General features: G+C 42.0%; 1 protein-coding gene across 2 annotated transcripts in view; it reads left to right on the top strand.

The window, feature by feature from the left end:
- GRM8 (glutamate metabotropic receptor 8) overlaps window positions 1–24,120 on the top strand; it is a 1,775,795-nt gene that overhangs the window by 1,056,002 nt on the left and 695,673 nt on the right. The gene's annotated exons all lie outside the window — the stretch shown is intronic.

Raw genomic sequence — 24,120 nt, 5'->3', positions numbered from 1 at the left:
ATATGAATAGGTTCCAGGTTCGGGTACTGTTCTTGTACCCAAGCTAAAACTTTTAATAGATATTCGGCCAGACGCGCCAGACCCGAACGTCCAGGAGTCCGCCCATCACTAATTATGAGAATTTAGTTTTGTGTATAAAGTGTTAGCCAAATATCATACTATTCTCAATCTTTGTGCTTGCACTCTGTTACTTGTGTATGATGCTGCAGACTTTTTATCTTACCTTATGCCTAGATTATGAAGCACCTTTTCCTAGAACTTAATATTGTGCGTTTCCTCTTTTATTCTTACTACAAAAATATAGATAAATTGAGAGCTAGCCTTGACCATTCTACAGTATTTGTCAAAAACTGTCAGTGACAATGTCAAATTATTTATCATTCATCAGAATCTGTTGGGATACTGCCTATAGACAAGGGGAAAAGAAACACCCAATTGTGATCTAGACATGAGTAGATTTATACTTTTATAGCATTATTAATTGACTTTCCTGCAAGTTACAAATTAAATGCAACTAAATGTATCGATTTTATGCTACAATTGTAACTCCATGATTTAAATTAACTAGTCATATTACAAATATCCTTGTAGTCCAGGTATCATTTATACATTTATAGGAGGAATACCACAAGAATGTTAGACCACAACATAAATACTCCAGAAATGTTGTGTCATGGCTTATACAATGATTTACAATAAATGATAGACTGAGATATGTGACAGCTCTACTATGAATCCAATGACTCATAGATGATATTTTCTGTAGGTTGTGGCTATTTTTTAATCTCTTTTCCATCCATTGCAAGCATTTATTACAATTTCTCCTTAAAGGGGTTGTCTGGCCTTAGGCTTCAAGTTTGCATTCACTCCATGTGACTGCAAACTTGTGAATCCGCACATCACATGCACTGCACGTTGTGAGGATTCTTGGATTCTGGCACCGGGAACGACAGGCCTGTGACTACAAGTATGTGTATCTGACACCCCACGGTACCATCAGAACGTCATAGATTTTAGTCTATTTATCATTTTGGCTGATTAGGGATAATATTTTAATACCCTCTACATTCACATTTTAATATAAAGATTAAAAGTTTAATTTTATAGCCTGTTTAGAAAGGGATAATTATATGGGTTTTCCCATTTGGCTCATTATTTGTACAAGTATGTGATTTCCATACTCCTCCCAGCCACATTCTGACTAGATGGGCGACACCTCGCTCAGTGCAATGCAGCTGCATTGACAGTGGCTGGATACAGTCCGTCTAGTTGGAATGTGGCTGGAAATATGCAAATCACATACTTGCAGTCACATGACTGCCCGCTCCTGGTACTGGCACCGGAGAATTCACACAGAGTGCTGTTTATGTGACTGCAGACTTGTAACTTGTAGCTTAAGATAATCCCTTTAAAACTGAAGAGTAGGTTTTTAAAACATATTTGGCCCTTTGCTTCCGCAGCCATCACCAACAAATATTGGCGCAAAGTCAGATGCCAGAACTGTATATACCACTCATACACCTCACGCACAGCTCCTAAACTATATAAACATTAGAAGCACACACACAATAATCTCACACTACTTACAATAAACCACTAACAGGCATTTCAGAGATCCATATGCACCTGAAGTGCACGAATACATCAAAAAGACTGTTCTCCATGCCACCTTTTATCTCAAACCGAATGCTCCTGATTTCATATTTTTTCTCAGACTAATTGCTTCCCTAATACTGCCTTTATTCTTATATACTGCTCCACTACATCACCTCTTTCTCACACAACAGACTTACTTTTCTGTCATCTTTATGCCGCAGAGACTGCTCCCACCCTGTCTCCCACACACTGTTCCATGCTGTTGTTTTTCTCACACAAACTGCTCACTAAGCTCACTTTTCTATTTTAGATTGCTACCCATGCAGCCATCTTTCTCACAAATATCTCCTCAATGCTTACTATTTTTCTTACAAATTGCTCCACCATGACATTAAGCCTTCTCTCTCTAACAGACTGCTCCCTATATCTCCATCTAACACTCAACTGCCACCTAAAGTATGCCCTCTCTTATACATTGACTGCTTCCTATGCTCCCATCTCAGACACTGTTACCTATGCCCTCCTTAAACACAGACTGCCCCACCTATGCCCATCAGAAACACAGAGTGCTCCCAATGCTCCCTCTTATACACAATCTGCTTCATATGCCCTCTCTCAAAAATTGCCTTCAATTAACCTCTTGCATAGACTGCTTTTCATGATCACCCAAAAACCAGACTGCTTCCATGTCCCTCTCCCATTGACTGCTCTCCATGCTTCCCTCCACCACACAGGCTAATCATAATGCTGCCTCCCTCACACAGATTGCTCCCTCCACCACGCTTCTTTGCATTGAATTTTATATAACCACATATTCACCCACAATGCTTCTCTTGACTCCTGACTCACAAAGAATGCTCTAATATAACCTTTCTCACATATAAAGATCTCCTTGACCCTCTCTCACCCATGGTTCACCTCTCTCTAAAATAGACTACTTCTTCTGGTTCTCAATCCTCATACTAACTTCCACGACAGCTTAAAGTAGCACACTTTTCCATGAGTCCTCTTCCTCTGTGTTGTGGGAACTGTGTTATTTGCTTAAAGTGAATCTGTCAGCATATTTTTGCGATGTAATCTGGAGACAGCATGAGGTAGAGACTGAGACACAGATTGCAGCGATGTGTCATTTATTAGGCTGTGTGCTTTAATGCAATCAGTGCTTTGTCAGCATGATATTATCACTGCAGCACTAGCTGCCCTCATGCCTCTTGGTCCAACCACACCCGCATCACTGATTAGAAGCTTACTATAGGTATACAATGTACATAGAAAGCTGTAGTGTGGGCGAGGTTATCTTTCTGAGCATTGCTGCTTCTACAGCAGAGAAAACTCTAATTGTATTACAACTGCTGCACCCATTAAACTATGTGATACTTCACTGGAATCAGGGTCTCTTTTCCTACATTATGCTGCTCTCATATGAAGTAGAAAAAACCTGATGACAGATGTACATTATTTAGTTGTAGTTTTGCCATAACTGGTGCAAAATTGCTGAAAAACATGCTACAGTTATGCTACAGTTTACATAGAACCAAACTGAGAACATTAGTCTGCACAAATCATGGTAATTCTGCAATGGTTTTCCAATGATTATGTGCAAGTCATGACTAGAGATGAGCGTTGTTCTACTCGAACTGTTCGCCAATCTCAAATTCGAGCTGTTTTGGGCGGTGTTCGAGCCGGTCGGCGAACACGAACAATTTGAGAAAAATTCGGCTGTTCGAGGTTATGTTCGATAACTGTTCGTGCACCAAAATCATAACTGGATTTTTTCTCAGTAATGATGAAAATTAATGTTAATACGCAGTTTGAGTGTACAGCGGGGCGGGGGGAGGGGCAGGGGATGGATCTCTGCAGGAACAATGAAGATCTCCATTTTTTTTTCTCTTTCCCGCATTTGCAGTGGGGGGGTGCAATCTGTCAGCCTATCAGCAGCGCACACACGGAGCGAAGTGCATTTTTTCACACAAGCAAGGGCATGTGTGATTGGCAGTGTATGTCACATGTCCTTGCCCTATAAGACCAAGCCATTTTCCCCGTCGCCACCATTTTCTCACTGCTGCAGCTGCGTAATAGACGGCACCGCTGTTGCTGTGTGCGCTATACCTTGTTAATTTCAAGCCAATTTTCGCACAAATATACAGATAGCTTGGGAGTAGGGAATAGTTGTGATTGCAGTCCTTTTAAGGACTAGGTTACAGCATTTCCTACGACTTTTATCAAGCAGGTCTGTGCTCTTAAATAGATAGATTGTGGGAGTAAAGACTAATTGTAATTGGAGTCCTTTTCAGGACTAGGTTACATCAGTTCCTATCAGTTTTTGCCAGGCAGGTCTGTGCCAGTGCTGTGCAAGTTTTTTTCACAGCATTTGGCTGAATCTAGCAAAGCTAATCCTTTTTGGCCTATTGCAGAGTGTGTTAGTCAGTGGAGTAGCCTATCTGTGTTGCAAGATATACCACCTGTGTATAGAATACCAATTTTTTTACTGCACCTAGTGAAGTAAAATCTTTTGGGCATAGCATCATTCTATTAGTCCATCTATACTGACCTCCATCAGGTTGCAAACTGAATATAATTTTTTTCTGCATCTAGCTCTGAAAAAATATTTGGGCTTCTAGCAGTGTGTGGGACTTGGTCTATTAGTCCATCTATACTGACCTCCATCAGGTTGCACATTAAAAATAATTTTTTTCTTCATTTAGCTCTGAAAAAATATTTGGGCTTCTAGCAGTGTGTGGGACTTGTTCTATTAGTCCTTCTATACTGACCTCCAGCAGGTTGCAAATTGAATATAATTTTTTTCTGCATCTAGCTCTGAAAAAATATTTGGGCTTCTGGCGGTGTGTGGGACTTGGTCTATTAGTCCATCTATACTGACCTCCATCAGGTTGCAAATTAAAAATAATTTTTTTCTGCATCTAGCTCTGAAAAAATATTTGGGCTTCTAGCAGTGTGTGGGACTTGGTCTATTAGTCCATCTATACTGACCTCCATCAGGTTGCAAATTAAAAATAATTTTTTTCTTCATTTATCTCTGAAAAAATATTTGGGCTTCTAGCAGCGTGTGGGACTTGTTCTATTAGTCCATCTATACTGACCTCCATCAGGTTGCAAATTAAAAATAATTTTTTTCTGCATCTAGCTCTGAAAAAATATTTGGGCTTCTAGCAGTGTGTGGGACTTGGTCTATTAGTCCATCTATACTGACCTCCATCAGGTTGCAAATTAAAAATAATTTTTTTCTGCATCTAGCTCTGAAAAAATATTTGGGCTTCTAGCAGTGTGTGGGACTTGGTCTATTAGTCCATCTATACTGACCTCCATCAGGTTGCAAAATGAATAAAAAAATTTTCTGCATCTAGCTCTGAAAAAATATTTGGGCTTCTAGCGGTGTGTGGGACTTGGTCTATTAGTCCATCTATACTGACCTCCATCAGGTTGCAAATTAAAAATAATTTTTTTCTGCATCTAGCTCTGAAAAAATATGTGGGCTTCTAGCAGTGTGTGGGACTTGGTCTATTAGTCCATCTATACTGACCTCCATCAGGTTGCAAATTAAAAATAATTTTTTTCTTCATTTAGCTCTGAAAAAATATTTGGGCTTCTAGCAGTGTGTGGGACTTGTTCTATTAGTCCTTCTATACTGACCTCCAGCAGGTTGCAAATTGAATATAATTTTTTTCTGCATCTAGCTCTGAAAAAATATTTGGGCTTCTAGCGGTGTGTGGGACTTGGTCTATTAGTCCATCTATACTGACCTCCATCAGGTTGCAAATTAAAAATAATTTTTTTCTGCATCTAGCTCTGAAAAAATATTTGGGCTTCTAGCAGTGTGTGGGACTTGGTCTATTAGTCCATCTATACTGACCTCCATCAGGTTGCAAATTAAAAATAATTTTTTTCTTCATTTATCTCTGAAAAAATATTTGGGCTTCTAGCAGCGTGTGGGACTTGTTCTATTAGTCCATCTATACTGACCTCCATCAGGTTGCAAATTAAAAATAATTTTTTTCTGCATCTAGCTCTGAAAAAATATTTGGGCTTCTAGCAGTGTGTGGGACTTGGTCTATTAGTCCATCTATACTGACCTCCATCAGGTTGCAAATTAAAAATAATTTTTTTCTTCATTTAGCTCTGAAAAAATATTTGGGCTTCTAGCAGTGTGTGGGACTTGTTCTATTAGTCCTTCTATACTGACCTCCAGCAGGTTGCAAATTGAATATAATTTTTTTCTGCATCTAGCTCTGAAAAAATATTTGGGCTTCTAGCGGTGTGTGGGACTTGGTCTATTAGTCCATCTATACTGACCTCCATCAGGTTGCAAATTAAAAATAATTTTTTTCTGCATCTAGCTCTGAAAAAATATTTGGGCTTCTAGCAGTGTGTGGGACTTGGTCTATTAGTCCATCTATACTGACCTCCATCAGGTTGCAAATTGAATAAAAAAATTTTCTGCATCTAGCTCTGAAAAAATATTTGGGCTTCTAGCGGTGTGTGGGACTTGGTCTATTAGTCCATCTATACTGACCTCCATCAGGTTGCAAATTAAAAATAATTTTTTTCTGCATCTAACCCAGCCAATAGTTTTGGCCTAATACCACAGTTTGGCCACTCAGCTCTGCTCGGTTACCATCCATTGTTTTTTTGTGCAAACAACTCCAGAGTTGTGAATTAGTTAACCACCAAAATGAGTGGAAAAAGGCCTGCTGCTGGTGGAAAGGGGAATAGGCGTGTTGGGAAGGGGAAAAAAGGTTGTGTCCGTGGGGTAGGTGCAGAAGAAAGACCATCTTCCAGCCAAACTAAAATGTCTACTTCTTTTAGCGGACAATGTGATAAGATCCCTTTCTTACGGCCACGCCAATCGCTACAAATTCCAGATGAGGCACAAAAACAGCAGGTGCTTCAACTGATATCAAGTGCTCCTTTAAGTGGGCTCTCCTCCACATCAACTTCAACATCACAAATACTCCAGTCCTCAAAGGTGTCACCCAAATCGCACTTGCTTCCTCACAGCTCCCAAATCTCCAGCTGCCCGTCTGAGTATGAGGTAGAACAGATGGTTGAGTCTGCAGAGCTGTTTACTCATACTATAGCCTGGGAATCAGAGGTCGACTCCAGCGCTTCTGTGAATCCAGACGAGGAAATGATCTGCACTGATGCCCAGAATCTTTATGAGTCGGATCCAGGACCAGACGCAGAAGGTTCTGACCATAATGTAGACCCTCATTCCCAAACTGTAACTCCTGTTGGTGGAGACAATGAGGAAGACGATGATAAGACTCAAATACCTGATTGGAGCGACAACTTTAGTTTTTTGTCAGGGCAGGAACGACGGGTGTGATAACACACAGGGTGATGATGATGAGGTCGGAGATCCCACTTACTGTCAACCCACAGTCAGCCAAGAGATGAGGTCAGCAGAGGAGGAGGAGGAAGATGCTAGTGACGACGAGGTCAGGTTGCGCCTTCCTGGACAGAGACGTAGTACTGGAAGCACGTCAACAACTGCATCCTCAAACACAACTCTGCCTCTCACCACAAGTCGTGGTGGCTCTTCAGGTCGCATGGGTGCTAAGCCTTGCATAGCCTGGGCATTTTTTCAGATCGATAAAGATGACCCAACTCGTGTTATCTGTAACATTTGTCAGCAAAAGCTAAGTAGAGGCCAAAAAATACATAGTTTGAGTACTTCATGCATGAACCGGCACATGGACATGAAGCATAAGTTGCAGTGGGAAGCTCAGTGTGCTACAATGCGGTCTAGCCGGCCGGGCCAACCACCGTCTGCCATATCTTGTGCATCCGCGGCCTCTTCATCCTCTGTGACTGGGGGGACAGCAGTCACACCTGTTTTGGGGCGCAGACCTGCCACCTCTTTACCCGCAACAGCCAGCGTGATTGGCAGGTCATCATTTTCTTTGGAGGTGGTAACACCAGCTGGTCTTGAGCGCTGTCCGACATCGATAGCACCACCTTTGGATCAAGGCAACCTAACATGTCCGCCTGCATCTTCCTCACAGACCGGCAGTTTGCCGGGGACACCCTTATCAACCCCGTCTAAGCACAATAGCCAGCCCTCGGTCCCTCAGATGTGGACAAGTAAAAGACCATTTCCTCCTAGCCATGAGAAAGCTAAGAGGTTGAATTTCACCATCTGCAAGCTCTTGGCTACAGAAATGCTGCCTTTCCGCCTGGTGGACACAGAGGATTTTCGAGACATTATGTCCGTCGCAGTGCCCCAGTACCAGATGCCCAGTCGGCACTACTTCTCAAAGAAAGGTGTGCCTGCGCTCCACCAGCATGTCGCACACAACATCACCGCTTCTTTGAGAAACTCTGTGTGTGACAGGGTGCATTTCACCACAGACACTTGGACGAGTAGGCATGGACAGGGGCGTTACATGTCGCTGACTGGGCACTGGGTAACTATGGTGACAGCAGGACAAGGGGCTGCTGTCCAAGTCTTGCCGTCCCCACGAGTTGTGCGTCAATCCTCTTTATGTCAAAGTTCCTCCACTGCTTCTGCCTCCTCAACCTCCTCTCGGTCTTCCACCTGCACCCAAAGCCTGTCTGGTCATGCAACAAGCTTTCTAACTGCGCAGAAGGGATCCTGCACACCTCCTTACTATGCTGGCAGTAGGGCTCAACGTCATCAGGCGGTTTTTACATTGAAATGTCTGGGAAATGTGAGTCACACAGCTGAGGAGTTGTGGTCAGCTCTGGAGAACCAATTTCATGAATGGTTGTCTCCACTGGACCTGAAACCAGGGAAGGCCGTGTGCGACAATGCTGCAAACCTGGGTGCGGCCCTTCGCCGGGGCAATGTCACACACGTGCCTTGTATGGCTCACGTGTTGAACCTGGTTGTCCAGCAATTTTTAGCCCACTATCCCAGACTAGATGGCCTTCTGCAGAGGGCACGGTCGCTGTGTGCTCACTTCCGCCGTTCGCTTCCCGCAGCTCAGCGACTTACATCTCTACAGAAGTCGTTGGGCCTGCCACTTCACCGGCTAAAATGCGATGTGCCTACCCGGTGGAATTCAACTCTGCACATGTTGCAGCGACTGTGGCAGCACCGACAAGCCCTGGTGCAATACGTTCTGACGTATAGCCTGGGCCAACGAGATTCAGAGGTGGGGCAAATCACGCTGGAGGAGTGGTCTCAGATCAGGGACCTATGCACCCTTCTGCACAGTTTTGAAATGGCGACGAAGATGTTTAGTGCTGACGATGCCATTATCAGCATGACTATTCCGGTGATTTACATGCTGGAGCACATGTTAAACAGAATTCGGAGTCAGGTGGTGGCACAAGAGGAGGTGGAGGAAGTAGAGGAGGAGGAGTTGTATGCGGAAGGGCTAACATCTGCAAGGTCCAGACGGTCGGCAGCACCAAGGCGGCAGGCATGTGAGGGTGGGGGAGATGATTTTACCAGGGCGCATGGTAGCAGCCAAACTAGTGAGGAAGGTGCAGGAGCCCAGGAAGAAGTGGAGGACGAACTGATGGAAGACTCATCAGATGAGGGAGACCTTGATCACATTTCTGTTGTGCGAGGTTGGGGGGAGAGGACAGAGGAAGGAAGCATGATTGTTACCTCGCCACCAACACAACAGGGACTTGGTGCTCCTGGATGCGCAACACACATGAGTGCCTTCTTGCTGCACTACCTGCAACATGACCCTCGAATTGTGAGAATTAGAAATAATCCTGACTACTGGGTTGCCACACTGTTAGATCCCCGGTACAAAAGTAAATTTGCAGAAATTATTCCTGCCATAGAAAGGGATGCACGCATGCAGGAGTATCAGCAGAGACTGTTGCAGAATCTTACATGTGCTTTTCCACAAAATACCAGTGGTGCACGTAGTGAATCTCACAGTTCCAACTTGCCAACCGTGGGACCGTCAAGTGTTCAGCACTCAAACCGTAACAGAACCACAGTATCTGCTGGTAACATCAATTTTGCGGAATCATTTCACCACTTTTTTAGCCCATCCTTTGCAAGGCCACAGGAGACAAGAAGTCTGACACATAGTCAACGCCTAGAGACGATGGTACAGGAGTATCTCCAAGTAAACATTGAAGCCACGACTGTGTCACTGGACCCTTGCTCTTTTTGGGCTTCCAATCTGGATAAATGGCCGGAGCTAGCCACTTACGCCTTGGAGATCTTGTCATGCCCCGCAGCCAGCGTTCTGTCTGAACGTGTGTTCAGCGCTGCTGGTGGTGTGCTGACAGATAAGCGCACGCGGCTCTCCACTGATAATGTAGACAGACTCACGTTCATAAAGATGAACAAATCATGGATCCGAAACGACTTTTCTACCCCTGTGTCATCCTGGGGAGAGTAAAAGCTTGATGATTGGTTAAAATCACCCTACCAACCGTTTTAAGCTTTCAAATTACTAATCATGTTTATCTGTATCTTGACTGGAAAATAATTTGGGCTTTGTAGCAGTGTGCAGCACTGATCCTATTAGGCCATCTATAATAAGCTTCACCATATTTAAAATTAAAAATAATTTTTAGCTGCATCTAGCCCGGAAAATAATTTTGGGGCTCCGAGATGCGCAAGACACATAAGTGCCTTCTTGCTGCACTACCTGCAGCATGACCCTCATATTGTCAGAATTTGAAGTAATCATGACTACTGGGTTGCCACACTCTTAGATCCCCCAAACTTTTCGATCAACCTTTTCATTTTAATAAAGACCAAAAAAATGGTCATTTTTGAAATTATAAGCATTAGCAGGTTGTTAGAAACTGAAATCAAACAGTTTTCAACTCAAAACTTTATTCTAGGTGATGTTACATTTTCACATAGGACCCCTTGTTCGAAAGGAGCTTCTGAACTCTCTCGTCCATTGAATTTGTCAGGTTTTGGATGGTTTCTGCTTCAATTGTTTTGCATGAGGACAGAATACCCTCCCAGAGCTGTTGCTTAGATGTGAACTGCCTCCCGCCATCATAGACACTCCTTTTAATGATGCTCCAAAGGTTCTGAATGGGGTAGAGGTCAGGGGAGCATGGGGGTCACACCATAAGTTTGTCCCCTTTTATGCCCATATCAGCCAGAGATGCAGATGTTTTATGTGCAGCATGAGATGGTGCATTATCATGCAGAAAAATGATCTTGCTGTGAAATACACGGTTCTTCTTCTTGAACCATGGCAGGAAGTGCTGTTTGAGAAAATCCACATACATTATGGAGTTCATCTTTAGCGCCTTCAGGGATCCTAAAGGGGCCGACAATCTCTCTCCCCATGATTCCAGCCCAAAACATTACTCCACCTCCTCCTTGTTGGCGCTGTAGCCGTGTTTGTGTGGGGTGTCCATCAACCAGCCATCCTCCACTCCATTCATCTGGACCATCGAGCGCTGCACGGCACTCATCCGTGAACAAAACAGTTTTGAAATCAGTCTTCATGTAATGTTTGGCCCACTGGAGCCGTTTCTGCTTGTGTGAAGTGGATAGAGGAGGTCGACAGGATGGCGTATGCACAGCTGCAAACCTCTGAAGGACCCTGCATCTTGTTGTTCGGGGGACGTTGGAGGCACAAGCAGCTTCAAAAACTTGTCTGCTGCTATGACAAGGCTTTTTTGCCGCTGCTCTTTCAACCTGACGTAATTGCCTGTAGGAAAGAGTCCTCAATTTGCCCTTATCAGCACGCACATGTGTGTACTGTGAATCAGCTACATACTTCTTGATTGCCAAGACACTTCATCCTGATCATCGCACAATGTTGATTGTAGTCATGCCTTGACCTAAACACTCCACAATTTGTTGCTTCTCAGCAGCCGACACATCCTTTTTCTTTCCCATTTTGGCAGAAAATGTAGGCTGCTTAATAATGTGAGAGAGCCTTCTTAAGTAGTCTTGCCTTTCATTGGACACACCTGCCAAACTAATTAGCACAGGTGTCTGCAATTGCTTACAGTGATATAAAGAGCCCTGACACACATCACCATCAATGAGTTTAACTGACAAACAAACAAATTCTTCCCTTATCACTCCTAAACACTTTTTGCATAATAATTTGGAACGCGGTGTACACGTGCTTTTCCACAAAACACCAGTGGTTCACGTAGTGAATCTTACAGTTCTAACTTGCCAACCGTGGTCTGTATGGAATTGTTCAATAAAGGGCCCAAAATTAAGATAACATAGATGGGAGAGGTCTCTATGAATAGGAATTCCTAAGTATTTGATACCCTGTGAGGGCCAGACAAAGGGAAAGTTGGACTGGATGGAATCCTATATGGATTTAGGGAGGGAGACATCGAGGGCCTCAGACATCGCTGCATTGATTTTAAAATTTTACCATGTAACAAAGTGATCTATTTCAGCCATAACAGTAGGGATGGATATATGTGATTGAGTGATATATACTAGGACATCATCAGCAAATAGAGAGCACTTGTACTCGGTGCCTCCCACCTCAATCCACCTAATATTGGGGTTATGGCGAATTGATGAGAGCAGGTGCTCCGTCACTAGGATGTTTTAAGAGAGGGGACAGAGGACATCCCTGCCTTGTCCCATTGGTGATTGTGAAAGGTGATGAAAATGTTCTGACGTTCCCCCTGGGCCTTGGGACACCCGGAGCCGGACCCTTTTTGGTGGATGCTGGTGGTTGTAGTCTTCGTGGCGGCGATCCGGTTCCGTGGCTCAGGGCGGTCAAACCAGTGGCGGAACTATTTATGTGGTTTTGATGTTTAAATGTCCGACAACGCCACCCGTGGATTGCGGTCAGAGTGAACCGCCGCTACAGGGCAGACCGCTAAGGCTGGTGTTGTGGGTGCAGCAGAGCGTAGCATAACTCCCCACGGGAGGAATATAGCCTCAGGGCAGTGTATGCGGAGGATGGGGGTGATGGTGCAGGGCAGCAGCAGTAACGACACGGAGTCAGTGATGCAGTTCAGGGCCTTTACTCACAGTTCTTATTATCCAGACCACGTCTGCAGGTAACGGCTGCCCACGTCGTACTGTGCTCACCAGGTGAGGGGCTCAGACAACTCCCAGATAACTTTGGAGCGCTTCACAGGACCCCCTTTGTGTGTCCTTTGTCTGGCCTTTCTTACCAACACTTCTGTCCGGCTGCCTCGGGCCTCCTCTTGGTAAACTTGGCGCCAGTTTCCCTGACCCTATGTGGTGCCTTCCTAGCGGGTGGAGCAAGGGGCTGCGCCACATAAAATGTCAGAGCCTCCGGTTTCTAGCTGAGGGTCGTTTCCTGCCTCCACTAGTTCGGGGACCGGTCTCCCCCTTTGGCCTGACCACTCCACGCAGGTGGATTCGGGCGTGCGGTGGCGACTCGCCCGTCCGCACCCCTGGGATCCCTTCATTCCTTGTTCCTGGAGCCTTCTCCGCTCCTCTTCCTTCCTTCTCCCTCTTGCAGGCCTGGGCCTCTGTTACTAGGCCCGCCTCCGGAGCAGAGCTCATGCAGAGCCCCTGCTCCCTGCCACTTCTGCTCAGACTTCTCTGCACTGAACTAAGATGGTGCCCACCTTTTATACTCCCTTCTCAATGCACCCAGGAACTGCTTCCTCCCTGCTCCTGCACTGCAGGGTTCCCCTTCCTCAGTGTTCCCTCCCCCCACTCCAGCCAGGGACAGGGACTGTCGTGCCCATCTCAGGGGCATATTGGTCGCCCTGCCCCACGGCAATGTGGTGTAATGCATGCAGGTGTCGGGTCCTGATCCACACTCCATCCTTATCTGAGAGTGAGATATCACACCTCTGGGTGAGGTGCAATACGTCTGTAGCAACCGAGCCCTCGGTGCTACAGTTCCATTTATCTTCAGCCTAGGTGACGTATTGTGATAAAGGGCTGTGATTTTGGCTATAAAAGGGTCCCCTAGACCCCTACCCCAAGCTTTTTAAGAGAATCATATATGGCGTGCCAGGAGACTCTATGGAATGCTTTCTCAGCATCCAACGAGAGTATCTACTTACAAATTCTTAACTGCATCTAGCCCAGGAAATACTTTGTGCCTAGTAGCAGTGTCTGCTAGTCAGCGGATTATCCCGGCTGTTAAGCAAGCTACACCACCTGTAGTTTGGACACTTAATTTTTTCAAAGGAAATGCTTCGGGACCACGGGATACTCAGTGAAGAGCATCAGGAGGCACCCCAAGGCATAGGGGCTGGGACTGGCACTAGGATGCCTTGCGGTGGACAGCCAAGCTCGATCCTTATAAAAGCTTTTTAACTGCAGCAGCTTTAGTGGACGCTACTGGAGCTGGAATTACGCGGCTGCTGGCATGAGACTTGCCCTCCAATAGATCCTTGTAAATGGATTTAAAGTGTATTCATTCAAATTAGAGGGACAATTTAAATTAAAAAGCTTAGAGCTGCCTCCACCACAGGGGGGCTCTCTCGACCCACCAGCGGACAGGCACCAGTATTGGGAGAGGGGGGCTGGCCGTCAGGGTTCACCGCGGCTCTGGCACAAACCCGGCGACACGGAGGTGGCACGGGCAGGAGCGGACTGGCCGTCTCGGCTTCTCACTTTTTGGATTTTAGAAGGGCATGACATGCCTATATCTGTGTCTCCCCCTCCTTTTACTCCTCCACCTCTTTTCTTTTCGCATGACTATATGTACTTGTCACTTTTCCATGTGTTAGTTGTGTCTTCTGAGCAGTTTGTCAGCTTTTGGACACCTTTAAAGGTGTTTTCTATGTGTTTCTATGTGTTTTTGTTTGCCTGCCATTGGTTTTAACGGTGTTCGAAGGTGTTCGACGAACAGTTCGGCGAACACACGGGTGTTCGACGAACCGAACCGAACTCGAACACTACGGGGGTGGCTCAACACTAGTCATGACAAAACTACAAATATGTCTGAAGCCCTCCTGAGCCAATGGAAGAGGGGACTGTTTGTTGTGGGGCTCATAGGCTCTATCACCCTCCTCTCATTCCATCTCTCCATCTCTGATGCAAATTGTCATGGGGAAATATATTTTTTCACAAGACTGTGTGGTAAACTTCTTAATAATATACTAGGAAATGCCTGATTAAGTAATTCTTTCATATAATCATTAATATGCTTGTACAAACTAGAGATCCTGACCCCGCAGTCCCTAGTCATTCCTGCGTGAGCTGAGATAGCCCTAACTACAGACCAGACGATGGTGACTCAGAGCTATGCCGCCTGAAAGGCCGTCAAGCACTTCACATACCTCCTAAAGAACCGGAGGGCAGAGCAGAGTGCAAATTACCTACAGAAGGGACAATGTGCTGAAAAAAGAAAAGATCCAAGAGTAAGTAAAACAAGCCAAAAAGTACTGTTAAAAAATAAGCTGCCTACTTCCCAAAGAAACAGAAAATAGGTGCAGAGTAAAGAACATAAACAGCAAAGAGAATAAACCCTAGCTGATCTTTCACTGACTGGTTTAAATTACAGCAGTATGGCTGGACATTCAAATGAGACTTTCACCAGCAGGACATACCAGCAGGGGAAAAGTATATAAAAGCGCATCCACAAGGTGATAGGGCAGACAAATATGTAAATGAAAACATCTTTTACTCTAAAGAGATTGCAGCAAGGATAATACAATCTAAGCACCCGGAGAAAAGGTATATCTGCTGTGGCTCGGCAGACAGAGAAGCCGCCCACAAACTACAGGCTCAAGGGTTCCAACCCAGATAAATGAGATATTTTGCTGTTTTGCATTCTGCATGTGGGCCTACCTAGCTAGGAGTTCTTGCATTTTTTGTCAAGAGCTTACTAAATAAATGGATTGAAAAGATTGTCAGAATTTAATTATAGTGTTGTACAAATGTATGGTAAAACAAAAAAGGCAATTCCAATGGATGGGGTAATGCGAACCACAGAGACGAATGTGAGTGCACCACCACCACCACTGGCACTGCTCCAGGTCACAATTATAGACACACACATAGTGTGAAGAAAATGCTTTTTCACATACTGTACATTATATATCGCAGCAACATATGAATATGTTACTATTAATGAATTGCCTTTATTACTTATTAAAAACATTACATTTTGATAGGAGACAATTACTTTGTAAAAATTAATAATGCTAAAGTTTAACAACAAAATATTTGTATAAGTATTGTGAGCAGCATAGAAAACCGTGGGGCAGCAGCATAAATGGCGCAATTGACACCTTTTCACTCTTTGCCTCAAGGAAAAAGATGCTTCCCTGACTGATTTCTTGCAGTATTTTCTAGCTTCATATTAGGAAAGAAGCATAACAGCTGTATTGTTAAAGCATTAGAGGAATAAAATACCCAGAGGCAATATTTGCAGCTTAGCATGTAACCACCAAAGGTTACACAAGTTCTAAGCTATTTTATGCACTTTGAAAGCTGTGTCTGATCTCTCTGGATATAAACTTTTGTGTTTCTAAAATCTGGTCAATAATATTGCGGTTTGAACACTGATGTCAATAGTTCTAGTTAAACTCTGTTTATTCTCATCTGCAGATCTTTGAGCAGATTTCTTCTCTTGTCTGTTAGTTGGTATTTACTATGACTGTAATTAGAAGCTAGAATAATGTAAATATGTGTTCATCTGCACGTTATGTGAGCAGACATCGTCGACATACTCAGTTTATTAATTTTGATGAAGTTCATCTTTTGTTTAGTAGGAGTATGTATTTTTGTAGCAAACCAGCAGATGTTAAGTCAATAAATATATTCCTCCCGGAGTTCTCATCAAACTGAAGACGTATGCGTATGTGTATGTGTGTGTTTTGGAGCACAGAGAGGATTGCCATCTCCTCCAGGAGCTCTGATTTCAATACATTTCTCTAGATTTTCAACTTTTGTATTGTCTTGAATATGACAGACTGTCTAACCAATATACAGCAGTGAGAAATAATGAAAAGACGTACAAAAATAAGTATTACTCCTCTATGAATTCTATAAATGGGAAATATAATAATTAGGGCCAAGACTCAGAAACATGACAGAAACTATTTATTAGTAAAATATACTAAAATACATTATTTAAAGAGAAATTCAATATAAATATGAGATTTGAGTTTCCCATTCTTTTCTAATGGACCATCCAAAAAATATGTTTTTTGCCTTCTAGTGTGACGATATAGCATCTTTTTGATCCATTGGCATTACACTTATTATCCACTAGTCTGAAGAAATGTTAGTGTTAAATATGACACAGACTTTTATGTTACAGCCTCATAGACTTATTGGATTCCATATTATGGTGAATATGCAATTATGTTATCTTAGGGCCCATGCAGACTTCCGTGGATCGCTATCTGATCACGGACCGCAGTGTACAGACTGGCAGCGGATCTCCCAACCAGAGAATAACAGCTTCATATATTTCAATATCCAAGAACTTCTGCATGAGGCCTTGCCCATTCTCATATAACAAGCAGGTCTGCTAACTCATGCTTCTGTGTATTGAACATCTATACTGTGATGATAAATTATAAAAACTAGCACTACCTTCTAGTCTACCTTCTAGTCAGTGCTAGTAGGTGCTAGTCAGTTTTGTTTCTTCTTAACATACGTTTTGTGGTAGTTAGAGATGAGCGACTCCTGAAATTAAAAGTTCGGGGTTTATACCGGACTAGAAACTAAACATGGACTTCTCCCGAAAGTCCGTTTAAATGTTTGAAGTTTCAGGGGAAGTCCAGGTATGAGATAGAGATCCAAAGTTCGGTTCTCCATTGTTTCCAATGGGGTTTGGGTTCTGGTTTCAAGTTCTGATGTCCGAACTGAACTTTCGACTAAAGTTTGGATGGGGTACCAGAAGCCGAACTTCCACTGGTCTGCTCATCCCTAGTGGTAGTGACTGCCTCCATACTTAGCTGAACACTCCTCCCATTGGTCTAAGGTCTCATTCGAACATACATCTTTCATATATATGTCTTATAGTCTATGGGGCTGTGCTTTTTTGTAGCTCAAGCGCTTGAAAAAAATGGAAGTCCATTTTTGATCCTAGTCACATGTCAAGCTCACCCATTACAGTCTGAATTCATAGTTGCATCCAACTGCTGTTCTTTTTTCACTGACTGATAGGAGAAGCTAGGAACTCTTTACCAGTATATTTTGTATGCAAACACTAATGGTAAACACGGATACACTAACCAAACAGTGACCGAAAATCTGACCCATAACATGGATAAAAATCGGTCAATTTTTCAATAAACTTCTAAATTAGGCTATTTTCAATTCAATAACACAAAAAATCCCATGAAAAATGATGGTGCATACCACTTCTAAATTAATACAAACAAACACATCCCTAGACCATGGTATCCATCTGGGAAAATGAAGAGATATATGCTTTAGAGTAAAATAAATTTTATTGAGTAATAGTTTAAAAAATCAATATTCATAATAAGCAGAGAACCAAGATAAAATGTCACATGTGGATCAATAATTCATATTAATAAAGTAGAAAATATTATTTAATCAAGATCATGCAAATATGGCTATACCCTGAGAGTACTTGTGTACTTACATGAGTGTAACAGATCCACATGTAGAAGGATTTTGGAAATTGAATGTGTCATAGTACCTGTATAGGGAATTTTACAATAAATATATTGCTGTCTTTTTGCTGCACTGCTGCACTTTAATCTACCCCATGGTTTACAAACCAGGTTCTAGAGGAGTATAAACAAAGTGGATATATTCATGCCATTTCAGGCTAAAAGACACAAACATTCCAGGTTGCCCACCCCCCTCTCTGGCTTCTATTTAATTGATTGTAGCCTCATTTATATATCTGCATGATCTTGATTAAATAAGGTTTTCTACTGTATTAATATGAATTATTGATCCACATGTGAAATTTTATCTTGGTTCTCTGCTTATTTTTAATATTGATTTTTAAACTATTACTCAGTAAATGCATTTTACTCTACAGCATATAGCTCTTCGTTTTCCCAGATGGATACCATGGTCTAGGGACGTTGTAATTCAATAAGTATCCTACCTGCCCGTTCAAGTTGTACGCCTTTGCTGAGGAGAAGTAAGTATGATAGGATAGGTTCCTATTGCTAAAGTTATGACCTTTCATGACTAGTGGGTACACATGAATTGGGCAAATGGTGCACCTACTACCTCAATTTTATAAGTTTATTCTACATAGCAGCAATGAAGTTAAAAATTCATATAAATAATGTTTGAATATATCTTAGTGCACGCAATATTTGTATGCTGCTGTATTATTTTGCATGTAAGTCACTATGATTAGATATACTTGTGTAAAAATTGTTGTCATGTCGCCTTAAAGGGGGTTCCCTAAAACTACAGAAGCTTAAAAAAATACAGAAAATGTTATTATAAATAAATTCCTATATAAATAAATTCCTAAAGACTTCTAATGAGAAAATACTACCTGTTTCGTCTAGAGAGGTAATCACTAGAAATGAAAATGGCCGCTTTGTTACACTAACAGAAACCTATCTTACAATATAAGGTGCATGAACAGTGAGCACATGCAGAAGGAAGCTCATCGAGGTCGCATAATGTGTAAGAAGATGAGCTGCAAATGGATATTCTGATATTATATGTAACACTGGAGATACCAGGAATGCTGATGTCCACCATGTCTTTCTAAATGACATGGTATACACTGTGGGTGGAATTATTAGGCAATTTGTGTTTTTGATGATTCATTCTATCATTGAACAACTACAGTGCTGATGGTCAATCTAAAAGGTTAATAAACCAGAAACTTTAAGAAAGGCAAAGTGAGGTTTTGTCTTTCTTTGATTATCTATGTGCGTATAATTATTCGGCAATCATTAGTGTGCAAAATTATTATATCACTAAAAGAAAAATGTAAATTTTCCCATCTCAGTTGTTTAATCTGGTAAAGTACGAATAGTAACCAAACCCAAAATGTCCAAAAATATATTTCTGACAATTAAATAAAAATATCAGTGACCAATATAGACTTCGTTCTTTTCAATAACTGTCATAAACCTTCCGTCCATAGAGTCTATCAGTTTCTTAATCTGTTGACAATCAAGAGACATTTTCCTTCACCATAAATCTCCCGTTTAAGAAGGACCTGCAAGTTCTCATTAGGGTTTAGGTCTCACGAGGAAGGAGGCAATGTCATTATTCTTTCATTTTTAAGGCCTTTCCTGGCTAGACCTCTGTGCCTGTCATTACGATCCTCCTGTGAAAGCCAGCGTTTTTGCTGACGTTAATAAGAGATTGTGACTTTCACTATACACAACAATGCTATTGCACTGCTGTGTATGGTACAAGCAATCAGACAATTGCAGCTTCAAGTCCCCTAAGGGGACTATTAAATACAGTAAAAAGTAAAAAAAAGTTTTAAAAAATTTGAAAAAAAGTACAAAAAATACAAAAGTTCAAATCACCACCCTTTTGCCCCATTAAAAATAAAACAATAAAACAATACACATATTTGATATCACTGTTCAGAAAAGTACAATCATTCAAAATATAAAATAAATGAATCCAGTCGGGAAACGGCATAATGAGAAAAAAAATCGATACTCTACAATTCTGTTTTTTTGAACGCCACAACACTTCAACAAAATACAGCAATAGGTGAGCAAAACATCATATCTACCCAGAAATAGTATCTGTAAAAACATCAGACAGCACATGGTACAAAAAATAAGCCCTCACCCAGCCCCATATCCTGAAAATTGAAAATGTTACAGGTCTCAGAAAATGGCTACAAAAGCAAAAACATTTTTTTTTATAAATTTCCAAAGCATTTTTCACCACTTAATTAAAAAAAACAACTCTACATATTTGGTATCAGCATAATCGTACTGACCTGGAGAATCATATTGCCAGGTATTGCAGGTTATTTTTACTGTATAGTGGACATGGCAAATAAAAAACAAAATAGTAGAATTGCACTTTTTTTACAATTTCATTGCACTTAGATTTTTTTTCCTGCTTTCCAGTGCATCACATGATAAAATAAATGGCATCATTCAAAAGTACAACTCGTCCCACAAAAAACAAGTCCTTATACTGCTTTGAGAACATAAAAAAAAAGTGGAGATAAAAACTAAAGCAAAAAAATGGAAAATAGCCCAGTCATGAAGGGTTTAAGTAAAAGGATGAGAGATAAGTTAAAGCTTTGATATATGTATGCTCTTCATCTGGTTTTAATTACGCCATTAATAGTTGTTTTGTTTCACCAAGCAAACCTCTCATGTATACTTGTCTGTAAATGTATTGATGAAACCAGTCTTTTTATCGGGTGCCATGTAATTTGCTTGTTAGAGCTTTACAGCTTATGTATTTCTTGCACTGTTTGTATACAGTATGGACAGGAGCACATGGTACACATGGTTTCTCTAATTATTGTAATATTAAACCATTAGTTTAAGGCAGATTATGTCTAACTCTAATTAAAAGAACCTTCCTTCTGACAAGTGTTTTCCAATGCTTGGAATATGGGCACCTGATGTATAACCACCTGTTAATTGTGCTTTTCATAGCTACAATATTTAGCAGAATTTGACTATGTTAAAATAAGCTTAAAAAGCCAAACAATCTGTTTTGTGGCCTTTCTAACACAAAATTGAGTCATCTTTTTTTATATTACAGTACTTAATGGCAAAATGCTAATTTGTCATTAAAGGGAATCTGTCAGTAGGTTCAACAATCCTAAGCCTATGGCATGTAGGTCATAGGAAGCTGAATAAAGTGATATCTTGATATCTGTGATCCGATGTCTTATTCCAGAGAAATCCAAGTTTTTCTTATATGTATCTGAACTGTTCTAGGCTATGGCCCGGACATTGATCTGTATGAGATTCTGCCTGCAGAGATTATTTTTATTGAAAGGATGTATTACCAGTGTGTGTTACCACAAAGCTCAGTCTGCTTAGCTTTCCAATACAGTTATAACAAATGGTAAACAGTTGCATACCGGCCAGATCAAGGCTCGAAAGAGCACAATTTTGGGGTTCGTCTGTCAAATCATCGCCTATGGCGACATTACAGTATTCACTCCCAATGTATACTGTAGGCTAGGCTACAAGTATTACTTTTATAAATATTTACTTCTTCATTTGGTGGCTTGGGAATAAATCCCAATAGATATTGTCGTATGTGATGTGCCCTTTATGTCCTCTCCTGTTTTTATGCTATTTTTTACAGTATATGATCCATCTTAATCTTGCTTGTTAGTGTTCTTTTTTGGTTGTTGCACCGATTGATATTTGTAGTTTTGAGTTGTGTTTGCTAGTGGTGGCTAGTCTCATTGATAATGTTTAAATACTGTGCCACCCAATATTGGCGCTATGTATGTCATATATTTTGAATAATTATTTATAGTGGTGGCTTTGTCCTGTTCTTTTAGTCCTTATATTTATTGTCTGTTATGGAGAAAGTTGTGAAATGGTAGTTATAGCTCCCCTACTGGTGAGAACACATATGAAAAATGATTTTTACATTCAATATACATTCTATATACTTCAGGGTCTATTTTGTTATCCATTTTGGTGTTGACTATATACAAGGTAGGATAATTATATAGAGTTGAGGCTTCTTGGTTATCATGCCATTCTTATAGCATTTGATAACTAAATGTGTATAAAATACGCAATGTTTAGTTATATTTTTTTAGACTGTCTTCATATCATTATTAAGTATGTAAAGTTAGGATACTTTTGTCAAATGGATATGTGTAATGATGTACCTGTAATCTTCCTAGACTAATTACAAAATATGTACCTTTTGACCTCCAACCATCTTGAGCAAATTGCCAGTAAATGCCATCTACCTCCTAAAGTTGCCATTTTTAAGGCATCCATCCATGGGAAAGAGGGACCAGAATCCATGAGAATACACTAGAGATTAGAAAATCTTTTGAAATTCTAAATTATTAGCTTTGATTTGCAGTGAATTAATTAGCCAAAAATCACAATGCTGCAAAACCTCCAATTGCTCAAAAAAGACCAACACTCTGACGTCTGGGACTTCATTGAACCCCTTTCAAGCTCTTTAACACAAACACTGCCTTAGTAATGCAAAAATAATCTCACCCTTTAAAGAGGGGAGTAGAGAAGGAGATCCTGTGAGGATCGGAGGTTGCATGCAGGTAAGTACTGGGAGACTAGCTCATAGATGTATGGTGGAGACAGGTTGTGGATGGCCTTGTATGCCATGGTTAGGGTTTTGAACTTGAGTCTCTGGGCAGTGGGGAGCCAGTGAAGGGATTGACAGAGGGGAGAGGCCAGGGAATAGCGTGGGGACAGGTGGATTAGTCAGGAAGCAGAGTTTAGGATAGATTGGAGGGGTGCAAGAGTGTTGGAAGGGAGGCCACAGAGCAGGAGGTTGCAGTAGTAAAGGCGGGAGATGATGAGGGCATGCACTAGTGTTTTTGCAGAGTCTTTGTTGAGGAATGCACGGATCTGGGAGATATTTTTGAGTTGGAGTCGCCAGGAAGTGGAAAGGGCTTGGATATGTGGTTTGAAGGAGAGATCAGAGTCCAGGGTTACCCCAAGGCAACGAGCTTGTGGGACTGGGGAGAGTGAACAGCCATTGAAAATGATGGATAGGTCAGATGGGGGATATGAATGAGAGGGTGGAAAGATGATGAACTCTGTTTTATCAATGTTAAGTTTTAGAAATCTGGCAGAGAAGAATGATGAGATGGCGGACAGACATTGTGGTATTTTGGTTAGTAGGGAGGAGATATCGGGTCCAGAGAGGTAGATCTGTGTGTCATCGGCATAGAGGTGATACTGAAAGCTGTGAGACTCTATGAGCTCTACCAAGCCAAAAGTGTAAATGGAGAAGAGCTGAGGTCCTAGAACTGAACCTTGGGGGACACCGACAGATAGGGGGTGAGATGAGGAGGTGGTGTGTGAGTGGGAGACGCTGAATGTCCTGTCTGTTAGGTATGAGGAGATCCAAGATAGGGCCAAGTCCGTGATGCCAAGAGATGAGAGAATCTGTAGTAAGAGGGAATGGTCGACTGTGTCGAAGGCAGATGACAGGTCCAGAAGGAGGAGAATGGAGTAGTGTTGCTTGGATTTGGCGGTTAGTAGGTCATTGGTGACTTTGGTCAGGGCAGTTTCAGTCTAGTGATGCGGTCGGAAGCCAGATTGGAGGCGGTCGAAGAGGGAACAGGAGGAGAGGTGGGAGGACAGTTCAAGGTGGACATGTTGTTCTAGTAGTTTTGAGGCATAGGGGAGAAGTGATATGGGGCGGTAGCTAGTCAGAGAGGATGGGTCAAGGGAGGACTTTTTAAGGATGGGTGTGATTGAGGCTTGTTTGAAACATGAGGGGAAGACACCGGTTGTTAGTGACAGGATGAAGAGGTGGGTTAGGGTTGGGATGAAGACTGTGGTAAGATTAGGGATGAGGTGTGATTTGGAGAGTAAAGAGGAGACTTGACCTTCTGTAATGGTGGAGAAGTGGGGTTTGGAGGAGGAAGGTTGAGTATATATGAGGAGGGGTTGTGCAGACTTTAGGCAATAGCTTTGTCTGATGGTGTCAATCTTCTGCTTGAAGAATGAGGCAAAGTCTTTGGCTGAGATGAGAGAAGAGGGAGGAGGTTCTGG

This window comes from Phyllobates terribilis, unplaced genomic scaffold, assembly GCF_046119375.1.
Source record: "Phyllobates terribilis strain yellow unplaced genomic scaffold, ASM4611937v1 Scaffold_11__3_contigs__length_659146591, whole genome shotgun sequence".
Classification (NCBI taxonomy): domain Eukaryota; kingdom Metazoa; phylum Chordata; class Amphibia; order Anura; family Dendrobatidae; genus Phyllobates; species Phyllobates terribilis.
The sequence above is the reverse complement of the archived record's forward strand: the minus strand, read 5'-3'. Positions and strand labels throughout refer to the sequence as shown.